This window comes from Monodon monoceros, unplaced genomic scaffold (assembly GCF_005190385.1).
Source record: "Monodon monoceros isolate NGI ecotype Baffin Bay Population unplaced genomic scaffold, NGI_Narwhal_1 Super_Scaffold_12, whole genome shotgun sequence".
NCBI lineage: Eukaryota > Metazoa > Chordata > Mammalia > Artiodactyla > Monodontidae > Monodon > Monodon monoceros.
Window position 1 is genome coordinate 140,893,431 of NW_021703768.1, and position 15,243 is coordinate 140,908,673.

The following is a 15,243-nucleotide window of genomic DNA, read 5'->3' on the forward strand; positions in this document are numbered from 1 at the left end:
ACCTGCATTTTCAGAACCATTTTTGTTAGTTCTTATATAAGTTTATCTTCAGACAAATTAAAGGATTTACAAATATATTTATATCACTACTGCCTCACTTTTTACACCAATGTTTGTCTACTTTATTTACCATGTTTCTTCTTGCCTATTTTCGTTTAACTGTGTATTCTGGAGAGTTCTCTATTAATAAATAGAGATTACTGTCATTTTTAATTTTTATACAGCTGCATACTATTCCATTGTATGGATATATACATTTAATTAGCATTGACCTATTTCTGTCTAGTTGTTTCCAATTTTTGCTATTATAACAATGTTGCAGAAAAACTAATTTTATATTGATACATGTGAAGTAGTATTCAAATGAATACATACTCAGAGCTGAGGTTGCTCTGTGAGGTTATAGGTGTATACTTTTGATGGAGATCGCTAGATCCCTTTTTGAACTTTCATCATCTTTACTCTCATTAGCTATTACATTAGATACAATTTGAATTTATCTTTTTGAGAATTATTGAGCATCGTTTCATATACCTATAGGACAATTGTGTTTCTTTTTTTTTCCTGTTAAATTTCTATTTCTTTCCTTTGCTTATGTTTAAAATTAGGTTGCTGGTTCTTTTTTTCTTTTTAACTTCAGCAGCCTTTAATATATTAGGAAGAATAGGCTTTAGTTTATTTGTTACAAATATTTTTCCAGTTTATCTTTTTGTTTTAATTTGCCTTTATTCTTGCCTTAATTCTTTGTTTTTTGCTTTAATTATTAATAATAAAATGAGTGACAAACTTTCTAAAGACAATTTTGGCTGCTTTGTTTTGTGTAGATTACAAATGGGTATAGATGAAAACAAGGAGGCAAGTTAATAAGCTATTGCAGTAATACAGGGGAGAAATAATGGTGGCTCAAATTAGCATGACAACAGTAAAAAGAGTTGGAAGTTATCAGATCTGGGGTGTACTTTAAAGGTAGAGCCAGCAGAAATGGTTAATGGATATGCGCTGTGAGACAGGGAAAAAGAAGATTTGAGGATGAAGACAGTGTTTCTAGTCTGAGCAGGTACAAGATGGATTTGTCATTGACTGATTCCATGGAAGATACAGGTTTAGGATGAAATTTCCAAAGGTGAGCAGACAATTGGATAATCAAGGGAGAGCTATGGGCTGGAGATAGAAATTTAGGAGCTGCCAGTATATAAATGATGTTTAAAATCATAAGACGGAATAAGATCCCACAGGGAATGAATGTAGAGGAATAGGAACTGAGCCCTGAGGAAATGAGAAAAAACTAACAGAAGAGAATGAAAAGAGATAGCCCTTGTATTTGGAGGAGAACGAGAGCGCTGAGGTCCCAAAAGCCAAGCGAAGAAATATTTCAAGGAATGAATAAGCATCCTTACAAAATGCTGCTTATATGCTGAGTGAAAGGGAGGACCAAGAACTGTCTATGTAATTTAGCAATATGAATGGTGTGACTTTCATAAGATTTATTTTGGTAGAGTAATAGGATGAAGGAAGAGTAAGGATACAGTCAATTTTTAAAAAGCACAGACATTATAGCATATGGTATGTGTTGGGCTGTACCCCGCAGGTCTGCAAGCCCTGTCATTGCCCAGCCACAAGACCAAAGAAAAAACCCCGTGTCAGCGACCAAGACATCAAGGTCACTTATCAGATAGAGGACCTTACATGTCTGAAGCAAGGTCCTGGAGTGACACCCCAACCTGCCATCCTGCACGGCAGATGACAGGCGAGACATGGCAGAAGTCTTCCTTCCCTACTGCGGAGGTTGTGGAGATGAGGTTACCAGTTTAGGGGGAAATGACATCAGGTTGGCTCTTCAGTTGCCAGGGAAACCAGCAGAGGGGCACATCCCTCACAGCCCCCTGGCATTAACAACCATCTTGGGGCAGATGTTTCCCCTTTCATAAACTACCGTACTGGAGCCATTCTGATCTAAAGATTAGGACAATCACTGACTGGGGCAGCGGAGGTGAGGTAGGGGAGGGGCAGGAAGCACATAGGCAATTACTGATTAAGCTCTATGATTCAGAGGTCAGTCATATGGTAATTCTGTTTTTAGTTTTTTGAGAAACCTCCATACTGTTTTCCACAGTGGCTGCACCAATTTACATTCCCATCAACAGTGTAGGAGGGTTCTCTTTTCTCAACATCCTCACCAACATTTATCTGTGTTATATATCCAAAAAATAAAAATTAAAAAATTAAAAACGTTATGTGAACCCCAATGTTCATAACAGCAATTTACAATTGCCAAGATATGGAAGCAACTTCAGTTTCCATCAACAGATGAATAGATAAAGAAAATGTGGTACACACACACACACACACACACATGCACACACAGTGGAATACTACTCAGCCATAAAAAGGAATTAAAATTTGCCATTTGCAGTAACATGGATGGACTTGGGTGGTGTTATGCTAAGTGAAATAAGTTAGATGGAGAAAGAAAACATTATATGATGTCACTTATATGCAGAATCTTAAAAATACAACAAACTAATATAACAAAGAAGCAGCCAACTTACAGATACAGAGAGCAAACTAGTGGTCACCCGTGGGGAGAAGAAAGTGAGGAGGGGTAACATAGGGGTAGGAGATTAAGAAGAACAAACTATTATGTATAAAATAAGCTATGAGGATATATTGTACAATACAGGGGATATAGCCAATATATTATAATAACTATAAATGGAGTATAACTTATTTATTCAAAAAATAGAAGAGGGGAGGTCAGTCATATGAATAAGTCTAGGAGAAGAAAGGACTGGTGGAGCAGGGAATATACAGAGAACAAGAGAACAGCCATCCTGAGTGGCCTGATAATACAGTATTCTAATTGGAATGATGCAGTAGAGAGCACAATTAAATGTTATAGAAGAAGAGAAACATGTTGGTATTATGTCCTTGAGTTGATGAGATAACATTTGGTCTATCCCAAATTACACTGTTTGGTGTTCAAAAGGAACATGCAGTCAAAGGGTTCTATTTCCTCCAGCCTTACTCATCTGTCTACAGATAGGAGTAGAATAAAAAGAAAATTAAATTGAACCAGTACTTCAGCATTTCCAGGCAATTATGAGTGATAGGGAGGTTTGTGTTATAGTTGAGGCTAGATATGAGATGATAGACCATGGGATTCAAACTGGCCAAGGATGAAGTTAGGACGTGAAAGGGTGAAAAACAATGGAAATGTGCTAAAATAATAGCTTATAGGTTCTAGGGTAGAATAGCAGTTGTTGAAACTGGGAAATTAATGAGAAGACCTTGAAAGATAGAGGGTGATGTTTGGAAACTAGAATGTCTGAAATGGAGGTAATGGGGAAAATGTATTAACTGGTTGAAGAAAGAAAAAACAACTATTGAATAATATCACAGTGTGCTATGGGATAGAGAACACTCATTTAAAGAGAGAAATTTAAGGAACTTAGAACCAGGATTTTGGAAGGATTATCTATGTGACTATTAAAATGGTTCAAGAGCAAAGGCAGGAGAGAGGAACAGTAAACCAGGTACCAAAATCTCCACAGGATGAATGGAGAGTTTGCATTAGTCAGTAAATGATAACGTAATGTTTCCCTTTTAATTTGCTTTACATAGCTTCAGTTTTATATCTAGAACATCATATTTATCATTAGTATTCAGTAATACTTTAAAAAGTATATAAATCATCGAACACTAAAAAATAGTCCCAAGAACTCTAAATATGTGTTTACTTTCTTCTTTGAAACTCCTATTTGTTTGTTTCTTTGTTTTCAGAAAATAGTGTGCTTGCTTTAACGAACTTGGATAATAGAGCATGGTACTAATTACATTTTTAATTCCTACTCTGTTTATCTTCCATCTCAGACTTCAGCAATGCATTTATTTCCTCAAAGTAATTGCCTAGGGGAACCACTGATTCTTATATATTATGTAATCTAGTACCCTTATTTTATAAGTGACAGAACTGAGACCCATAAAAAGTGTTGCTTGTTTAAGGACATTTGTCTAGTTAGTGTCAATTCCCAGTTGGGTCGGGATACCAAGATTAATGCCCTGATTTCTGGTCTAAACTGACTTTATGTAATGGTGTGGGAGTAGGTCTGATGAGGTTGCTCTAAAGATATAGCCAAATAAATCACATAGGCTCTAGGATTTGGTTTTGACCTGCCCAGTCTGCTCTGCCATTAGAAAAAAGAAGAATTCTAACAAATTATAACTTGTTTCCATTCTGAAAAGGGGATGAGCTATAAACTTTTTACACTCTCAACTTTGGGAGAATATATATATATATATATATATATATATATAATCTTTTTCGGTACCAATAAGTCTTTATTCATTGTATTTTCCCAAGGAAAAGAAGGGGAAGGGAAAAGGGTCAGCCTGTGTGTTACAAAATGATAGCAAATGGGAAAGGAAGTACCTGGCACAGCAAAATCAACCAACAAATAAACACTGCACAGATGGGTCGCCAAAGCCCAAGGGGGCTCAGTCTCCTGCAGTTCAGTAATGAGGGGAAGGGATGAAGAACAGGTACATGCTTTTCTACCCTCCCTCCCTCCCTCCCTCCCCATAAATTCAAGATTTCACACAAAGCTTTGGTTTCTAGCAGTAAACATGGAGTTAATTCATCCGTCTCCTATTAAACAATCTTGTGGCCCCTTTGACGTAAGTTTCTTGCACCTGCATAAAAGTTCCTGAGTGACTTGGCTATATATTCATCTTTCCTTTCATGGTCTCCCAACCCCACTTTCTACATGGAAGGCCACCTCATTGCTCCTCTCTACTCTAGGATTAGAGATTAAAGTAGGTTTTAATCCATCCAAAGACAGCAGTCTGTTTGGCATGAATCAAATCAAGGAATGGTCATGACTTAGGAACAAGGGATGGAGAGTTCTTAGCTTCTTCAGGATTTTTGCACAAATCATTTAATCACAGACAAATTAAACGTATAGGTGTATGGACTATTTTTTGGGTGGGTATGAAGGGGGAAAGAAGAGGGGGTAAGAATACAGTTTTTAGGACAGAAGATCTTGTTCAAAATAGGAAACAGGGGAAGGGGAACACAAAAGAAAGTGTAGTTCAAGACCTCCCACTTCAAGAAGAGGGGCCCCCAATCTTATGTTTCAGATCTTTTTGGCTGGTGCAGACCTTTTGTCAAAGATGCCTTGGCTATTTTTCTCACTATAAAAAGAAGTTTGTAAACAATAAAATCCCAAAAGAACATGGAGAAGACCAACACATTATATTTACACAAACTAGGCCACCTAGCAACCACCAAATCAGCTACTTGTGAAGTCCTACAAAGCCCAGACAAATACAATAGCTAGAGGGGGGCAGCAATTGGGGGAGACAAGAACCCAGGATCAGACACACATCACCCAATCCATTCTATTGCATTTGCCCCATTACAACACAGTGAGGAAGGTTTGCAGTGATCTCACAGCATGTAAATGAAACCCCCTTTTCTCCTTTAGCTACCGTGACACTAATTACTGTGGCAGCAGGGCAGGACACTGGCTCTGGGAACCACAAAGAAGCCATCACTGATGGTCTCTCTGGAAACCAAGGAGGAAAAGCCCAGAATTGTTAAAGATTAAGGATATTATCCTTGTTTCATATATCCATCCCTGGGCAGCTTAAGACGGGTACAGAGGCATCATTCTTAAAACCTGTCCTTACCAACTCACAGTTTTTACAAAAACACTTACAATACACCCTGTTGTGTGTTAGGCGTAGCCCAATCCAGTGAAGGATGGATCTGGTATGTAAAGCGAGTCAGTACCCTGGAATTAGAGGTTTGGAACAGGAATCCTTTATCACACATACAGATGACCTCTGCCTAATCTTGGCTTCCCTTCTCTGCACCTTTTACCTGGCCCAGCCTCTCCTAACCTCTCTGTACCACCTTTTCCTGTTCAGACCAATTTCCAATCTTTCAGTAGAAGGAGACCATGCCATGGGGCAACCCAGTTAAAACCTAGTCTCCCATGAAACATAGAAGATGGAGGGGTTTCAAGAGGACACTATGGCAGAAAAGCCAGCTCTAGTTGGCAAAAATGAGGTAGTTCAATAGGCTATACACTCCAAATAGTTGTTCTCTCTGGTGATACAGCAACAGAAAGTATCCCTGCTGTGCCGACCTGGAGCTGCTGCCGACTTATCCCTGAGATTGCTCATGTACCTGAGAACACAGTGCAGGAATGAGGGCCTTAGATTAAAATACACAAAAATACAAAACCAGAATATTTATATTATGACAAAAAAAGTTAAAATGCACAAGATTCATCATTCGCACACAGCTAGTGTAGTTGGCATCCTGGAGAAAGTGGGACCCAAGGTACAGTCATCCAAGGGAGCAAATAAATAAAATTGTATTGGCCCGGAATGGGGTGGGAGTGAGCTTAGAAGCAGCAGGTCTGCAGCTGTTCCCTCAACCCCCGTTTTGCCTATCATCACAACCCATTGCTTGGGACAGTTCTCAGCACTCTGTCCCAGGAGGGAGTTATGAGGAGCCAGGATGCGGAAAACCCTGCCTTACCCCTGAGATATTTCCTCCCACAGAATGTAGTGGCTTGTGGGTTTGGGTCCATCAATCTGGTCTCATGCTTAATCTTTTCACTCTGGCATGGGAAATATTATTCCATATCCTTCTTGAAGAGTAAAACAACTTCCCTATCCAGGCCACTTTCAAAAGCTGGAGATTCTGGGGGTGGAGACTCAGATAAAGCATGCAGGAAGAATTACCCCCCAAAGCCCTCACGTGCATTTGGATAGAGCATGATTGGAGTTTCTTTGCCTCACCCCTTCCCCCCACCAAGAGGGAAGAGGGGGTGACGCTGTAGACCCCAGCCTGAGATATATGGCAGTGCCAGCTGCCCCCTACCCGCCCTGTCCCCCCTTTCTCCACTCTGCCGATTGATGCCTGTTCTTCAAAACTTTCTCATCACGAACGGATAACCCCCATCCACTGTGGCTCAATTCTGGGCCCCGGGGAGCATGGCAGGGCTATGGATCTCTTCTTCCTCCTCCCGAAAGTAGGCTGGCTTTCCCTGGGAGCTGGGAGCTTGCTGGGCCTTCAGTGGACGCGAGGCTACCGTATGGTTGATGCTCTGGCAGAAGTGGCACTTCTTGGGCTGGGGTGGCCGTTTGCATTCCTTGGCATGATGACCTAGACCTGCACAGTTGTAGCACCTATCTCCCTTTGATCTGCGTTTCTGCATGTTCTTCCCTTTGGGCCGCCTCTCACTCCCAATGCAGGACACCCCACCAGGGCCGGTGACTCGGATAGATTCCAGGCCCTTGGCAGACTTCTTAAAGGTGAACTCTACGGCCTCACCCTCCTTCAGGCTCCGGAAGCCCTCCATGTGCAGCTTACTCTGGTGCACAAAGACATCCGCCAGGGTGAGGGTGGGGTCGAGTGTGACCCCGGACAGGAAGCCGAATCCCATGCGCACGCTGAACCACTTAACAGATGCCGGCTCCGCACAGCAGCTGCGGCTCCTCGGCCGCCCGGGCCGCGTCCTCCTGCACCTCCTCCGACCACCTGCAAACTGCTGGTTTGACACAGAGCTCACGGTAGTCGGCTGAGCCCGCGGCCCCGGGCCCCAGGTCGGCCGGCTGCTGGCCCCAAAGAAGTCTGGAGGCAAAGGGCTATATTTTTAAAATACCCACAAAAGTACTCATGCTGGCATCCAGATTTTATACACACTGACTGCCATTTACTTTAATCAAGCAGTGGCCTCCACTATGTCAGTCTTGGCTGTCATGAAGCAGAAAAAGGAATACTGCCTCATCAGACCCTAGAGAAATTCTATAATGGAACTTAACTCACTAAATGATGGCTAATAATTATATCACATAGTGAGACAATCCACTTGAAAATAAGCTTAGTATAAAGCAATGTGAGTATCGAAAAGAAACATTTTCATTCCCTATTCAAAGGTATCTTGTTTTAAAATGTACCTTATATCTTATTTCTTATCTTCATGTCATGTGCAGGTAGACAAAATCTGGTCTATTCTAAGAAAGTAAGAATATTTTCCAAATTCTAATTTAAGGAAGAAAAGCCAAAACTAAAAATGACAGAGCTTAGTAGAGAAAGAGGTCCACATTCTGAGATATATGTTGTTTAGAATTTCCAGTATTGTCAATTACATGTAAGTTTTTTTTTTTTTTTAATTTATTTTATTTTTGGCTGCGTTGGGTCTTCATTGCTGCACACAGGCTTTATCTATTTGCAGCGAACGGGGGCGACTCTTCGTCGTGATGTGTGAGCTTCTCATTGTGGTGGCTTCTCTTGTTGCGGAGCACGGGCTCTAGGCAAGCAGGCTTCAGCAGTTGTGGCGCACGAGCTTAGTTGCTCCGCAGCATGTGGGATCTTCCCGGCCCAGGGCTCAAACCGTGTCCACTGCATTGGCAGGCGGATTCTTAACCACTGCGCCATCAGGGAAGCCCTACGTGTAAGTGCTGAATGCACAAAGTTGCTCAACTACTTAGCAAAAATATAATTTATCACGGAAATGCTTACACACACAAACACACACACAGACATACAAAGAGAAGCCTCTCAAAATTTTAGCCATCAGAGAGAAGAAAGCCATAGTGATTTTTTCCACTTGAGATTAAAAGCATTTATCATTTGCACTATACATTTAGCAATTTATCTTTCTTTTATATCTCATATTCTCAACTCAATCATAGGGTCAAGAATTATTCTTAGAATCTGTACTCCCACAACAGTGAGTAGGGTGCCCTGTACAATGACAGCTCCTAATGACTGTTACACACACCTAAGACAAACTATTGTCTAATTAGGAAAGGAGGGAATCAGAAATGATAAGAGTAACACTGGAAAGCCCCAGAATGATCATTACTCTTGAATTTCCTAATATTAAAGTAGATGTATTCGTATTTAGAGAAAAAGGTCATTTGAAAATAGACTATGAGTAAAAAAGAAAGCCTAGCTCTTTAGTTCTATACAATAACAAAATCTTACTCTAAAATTCCCTTTTCAAAATATGAGTTCTTGAAGACAAAAAAAAAAAAAAAAGACACTGTTAGTCTAGAAATGTTTTCTGTTACATTGTCCTAAAACACAGTCAAATGTTTATCTTGCCTTTTATTCTTATTTCTTTACGTTCCCTATGTAGACTCTTGAGGCGAATAGGAGTGATCTGTTTCTATTACCTTTAAAAATGAGAAAAAAAAGTGGTAAATAAGGATACAGAGAAGAGTCCTTGGTCTTTTCTCTGTCACGCTGTCCACAAATAGCTGAGGGAGGTGACGGAAGAGAGAGGTCAAGAGACTGAGACAGACCTGGGTCCACCTCCACCATTTCCTAGTTGAAAAGGAAATTCTTAGAAAGTTGTTAGCCCTGCACCTCAAACATAGTAAGGATACAATGAGGTCATCTATTAATATTTTATCACTTTTGACACAATGTATAAAATACCCTGTTTTTTGATAATTCTCCATATGAGAATATATCAGGAGGATTTTGCTTTTTATTGATAGCATGATAGACTTTTATAGAACTTTCACAGATACTCTTTTGAAACCACTTCAAACTCTGGAATCACTACTTTTTCACAGCTTCTCCCTTCTCCTCCAGTCCCAACTCCCTCAACTAACGTCACAGCCAGGACTGTATCAGGACGGCTCTGTAGCCATCGGCCATCTGCCATCTAGAACAGCCTTCCAGGACTCTCCATTCCATTAACTATCTTTAAAACTCAGCTAAAAATATTCTCTTCTTCCTTGCCTTATATATTTTAACTCCTCCCTGCCAGGGATTTTAACTTTGTAACCTAATGGTTTTTTAGCCTTATTTTTTTTCTAATATCAATATAAATATTCAATTTAATTCACCCCATAGATGATGATACATTAAATACAGGTATAACAAATTAGCCTTAGTTCATGATGTCAATGACTTTTTTAAAACAACCATTTACATCATGAAATAATGCAATCAGTGCTTTTAGATAGCTGAAAAAAATTGCAAACTACAAAAGATGTGAAATTAAGACATTTCATTAAAGAATGTACTCAGAAAGAGATGTGGAACTAGGATATAATTTTGAAGTTAAATTGGGAAGGAAAGTCACTAAGGTAGCCAGATACCTGACAACCACTTATAAGGAATCGGCTCTGTTCAAGTCACTGGGTTAAAAACTAGAGGGTTGAAGACTCCAAGTGTATAATCTAATAATACACATAAATGTAATATGAGCTGTAATTTTCAAGAAGAATAAAGTTGGAGGTCTCACACTTCCTGGTTTCAAAACGTAACTACAAAGCTACATTAAAACAGTGTGGTACTGGTATAAAGGCAAACATACAGACTTTTGGAATAAAATAGAGAGCCTAGTAATAAGCCCTCACATATATGGTCAAATGATTTTCGACAAGGGTGCCAAGACCATTTAATGTGGAAAGGACAGTGCTTTCAACAAGTAGTGCTGGGAAAACGGTGTGTTTACATGCAAAAGAGTAAAGCTGGGCCATTACCTTTATACCACTTGCAAAAATTCAGTCAAAAGGGATCAAAGATCTGAAGAGTTAAAACTATAAACTCTTAGAAATAAAGAGGAAAAGCTTCATGACATTGAATTTGGCAATGATTTCTTTGATATGAAACCAGAAACACAGACAACTAAAGAAAACTTATTGGAGTTAAAAATTAAAACCTTCACTGTGTTAAAGGACACTATCATAAAGTTAAAAGGCAACCTACAGAATGGGAGAAAATATTTGCAAATCATATCTGGTGAGGGATTAATATCCAGAATATATAAAGAACTCTTTATAATTCAACAGCAATAATAACCAGTGCAAATTAAATAACGGCAAATAGACATTTATCAAAAGAAGATATACTAATGGTCAATAAGAACACAAAGACACTCAGCATCATTAATCATAAAGGAAATGCAAATCAAAAACAATACCACTCCACACCTATTTAGATGGCTATTTTTTTAAAAAAAGGCATTAAAGAACAAACAGAAAAAGCAAAACAGAAAATAGCAAGTCTTGGTTAGGATGTGGAAAAATTGGAATCCTTATGCATTCCAGGTGGAAATATAAAATGCTGTAGCCACTGTGAAAAATGTTTTGGAAGTCCCTCAAAAAATTAAACATAGGATTGTCAGATGATCCAGCAATTTTACTTCTGGGTACATACCCCAAAGAACTGAAAACAGGGACTTGAACAGATATTTATACCACGTGTTCATAGCAGTATTATTCACAATAGTTGAAAGAAGGAAACAACCTAAGTGTCCATGAACAGATGAATGGGTAAGCAAAATGTGATATATACACACAATGGAATATTATTGAGCATTAAAAAAGGAAGAAAATTCTGACACATGCTACAACATGGTTGAAACTTAAAGACATGATGCTAAGTAAAATAAGCCAAACAAAAGAAGACAAATATTGTATGATTCCACTTATATGAGATACTCTGAAATAATAGCAATTATACATATTGGTCTCTGCTCCCAGTTCCTGGCACAGAGATCCTAAAAACCATGCAATTTCCTGAGCAATAAGAGCACTAGGATCATCTTTTGTTTTAATATTTGGTCTTTGACTCTAGTTCTTGACATGGAGCTCCCAAATCCCTTTGAATTTCCTGGGTGATAGGAGTGTCTTCTGTCCTATTGAGGTGACTCTAGGTTGGCAGCTGTACAGGGGGTTGTCACCAGAAAGACCAAGCCCTGATTAGAAATTTGGAACTTTCAGGCGTCCCTGTTCGGCAGAGAGGGGAGAGGGTCTGGAAATGGAGTTAATGATCCATTATGCCTTCTTGGTGAAGCCTACATAAAAATCCCCAAAGTGTGGGGTTTGGAGAGCTTCAGGATGGCTGAACACATGGAAGTTCTGGGAGAGTGCTACACCCAGAGAGGCCATGGAAGTTCATGCCCCGTCCTGAATACCTTACTCTGTGCATCTTCTCCACCTGGATGTTCACCTGTATCCTTTATCAAATCCTTTAAAAAACTGGTAAATTTAAGTAAGTGTTTCCCTGAGTTCCGTGAGCCACTCTAGCAAATTAATTGAATCTGTACAGGGGGTCGTGGAAAGTCAGCTTTACGGCTAATAAATCAGAAAAAAAGGTGAAAACTTGGACTTGCTATTGGCATCTATAGTGGGGTGGGAGCAGTCTTGGAGGACTGAATCCTTAACTTGTGGGATCAGATAGTGTCAGAATTGAGTTAAATTGTAGGATACCCAGCTGGTGTTGCAGAGAATCACTTAGTGGGGGAAAACCCATGCCTTGTGTTAGAAGCGCTGTGAGTTTGGTCATAGTGTGACAGTAAAGGAGAAACACAGGAGTACTGTAGGTTTTTCCTACTCAGGGATCTAGAGTAGTCAAATTCATAGAGGTAGAAAGTAGAATGGTGGTTGTCAGGGGCTGCGGTGGTTGCAGGGGCGGAAGGAGAGTTCTTGTTTCATGGGTACAGTTTGGAAAGGTGAAAAAGGCAGATGGTGGTGATGATCGCCAATAATGTAAATGTACTTTACACTACCAAACTGTGCACTTGAAAATGATAAAATAGTAAATTTTATGTACATTTTACCACATTAAAAAAATGATTTTCAAACGCACAGAATAGATACAATTGAGAAATTTACATTAAAAAATACACATATATGTTATAAGTAATCAGAGAAGTGCAAATTAAAATAGTGAGATTTTGGGTTTCCCTGGTGGCGCAGTGGTTGAGAGTCCGCCTGCCGATGCAGGGGACACGGGTTCGTGCCCCGGTCTGGGAGGATCCCACATACCGCGGAGCGGCTGGGCCCGTGAGCCATGGCCGCTGAGCCTGCGCGTCCGGAGCCTGTGCTCTGCAACGGGAGAGGCCACAGCAGTGACAGGCCCGCGTACAGCCAAAAATAAATAAACAAATAAATAAAATAAATAAAATAGCGAGATTTTAATTCACCCATCAGATTGTATGTATACACACACACACACGTACACACGAATGAATTTGTTGGACGTAAATTTTCTTTCTGTTCAAGGGAGTCCTGCCTTTGAAAGTGCAATATACATTTACTGTTAACATTAAAACCGTTGATAACCCCACAATGTAATTCTTGGTTTCTAGCCTAGAAAGCATTTGTTCATAAAGAGCCATAAGCAAAGACTTTCATTATGGGATTGTTTTGCAATAGGAATTAAAAAAAAAAAAAAAGATCCTAGTGTCCCTAACCATTTTACTGAACAAATGAATAGTAGTAAATCTGTATTATGAAATACTTATATTGTGGTTAAAACAAAAGCTATATACTTATACACATACATATGTAGGAAATGGAGGTATTTTCCAGACGTATTGTTAAGTGATAAAAGAAGCTGCTAAAAAATGCATAGAATAAAATATTGTATTAAAAAATACCTAAACCCAAAACACATCTCACTAAAACATATATTTCCCACTTTGTTTGTAAATTTTTGTAAAAAAATTTTTTAAAGTTGTGGTTGGAAAATTTAACACTGTACTAATACTGTTGGAAATCAAATAAGGAATTAAATATTCCAATCTTCTGTACTTTAACAAAGTAAACAATCTTTATTATCTTTGTACATATAATACAAAACTATGCATATATATAATTTTATGTAACATTATATAGTGTTTATAATATCAATAGCTTCCTATTACTTTTGTTGATATCTCTTTTCATTATTTATTATTATTTTTTTTATTGGGGTATAGTTGCTTTACAATGTTCTGTTTCTGCTGTACAGCAAAGTGAATCAGCTATACGTATACATATATCCCCTCTTTTTTGGATTTCCTTCCCATTTAGCTCACCACAGAGCACTGAGTAGAGTTCCCTGTGCTATACAGTAGGTTCTCATTAGTTATCTACTTTATACATAGTAGTGTATATATGACAATCCCAATCTCCCAATTCATCCCACCCTTCATTTCCCCCCTTGGTGTCCATATATTTGTTCTCTACATCTGTGTCTCTATTTCTGCTTTGCATATAGGTTCACCTATACCATTTTTGTAGATTCCACATATATGCGTTAATATACGATATTTGTTTTCCTCTTTAGTTGCTATAACTTAAAGTACTTTTCTGTTTTTGAGATTTGTATTTGACAAACTCTGGAGTGTTAGAATAAATATGTTAGTAAATATCATTGTATATTTTGAAATATTTTCACAAGAAAAATTCTAAGGGCTAGGAACACTGATTAAAAGCTATAAATGTTTTGTTGAATAATATTCCAGTGGTATTCGAGAATTTACTCCAAATGTATCATGTGAGCATATTGCCTATTGCCTTCAAACCAACTTAGCCAATATTGGGTATGATTATTAACTTTTTTTTTCTGACTTGGAAATCATAAATGGTATTCATTGCTGTTTAATTTGCAGTATTTTTCAATTTCAAAGGTGAAAAAATATCCAATATTGTGATCTTCCAAATATATATTCTCTTCTGGGATTTTTTCCTTTGCTTATTTTTCAAGGAGGTCTTACTATCATAGTTATCAAGTTATAGGAATATAATATAGATATTCCTAATTTACTATTATAGTGTCAATTTTCCATTGACTCTGCTTTTTCGCTCTTTTAAAATTTTATTAATAGTGCTATTATTATACAGTAGTAGTAATATCATTATTACTATCATTTTCAGAAAAGCTATCTTCTTTGTCCCCCATTATTAAATAAAACATAATACTGAGCCATGCACAAATCATAACAACAGAGCTTTATCTACCTGTACAAAGTATAGACATCTGTTTAACTTGCAGCCAAATCAACAACTGAAATACTACCAAAATCTGAAGCCTTCTACTTCCCCTTTCAGTTAGTTCTTGTTATTTGTTACACTATAAATTAATTTTATACACACAATTCTTTTGACATTTTATAATCTTTGAATTATCTTTTCTCACCTCGAATTTTAGAAAGATGCAATGGCCTCCAATGTCAGACAAATACTCAAGTTTACTTTATACTGATTCTCACTGTTTGATTTTGGGTGCTAGTCAACTTGAACATACAAACTCTTGGGAATGTAGCAAAAGTAGTCAAAACTCTACTTAAAATATCAATTTATTAAGTGACTATGTACATGGAATTACTTACATTCAAATAAAATGATCAGATATATTAATTGGGAAATAATTGGCTTTATTTATCCCTTACTTCAAGTACTAGTTCACAAACTTTACCTGTAGCTATGCTATTACTG

The 15,243-nt window shown here is 38.2% G+C and overlaps 1 pseudogene; it reads right to left on the bottom strand.

Moving 5' to 3' along the window:
- Positions 1-6,983: 6,983 nt before the first annotated feature.
- Positions 6,984-9,692, bottom strand: LOC114892164 (annotated as a pseudogene).
- Positions 9,693-15,243: the final 5,551 nt, after the last annotated feature.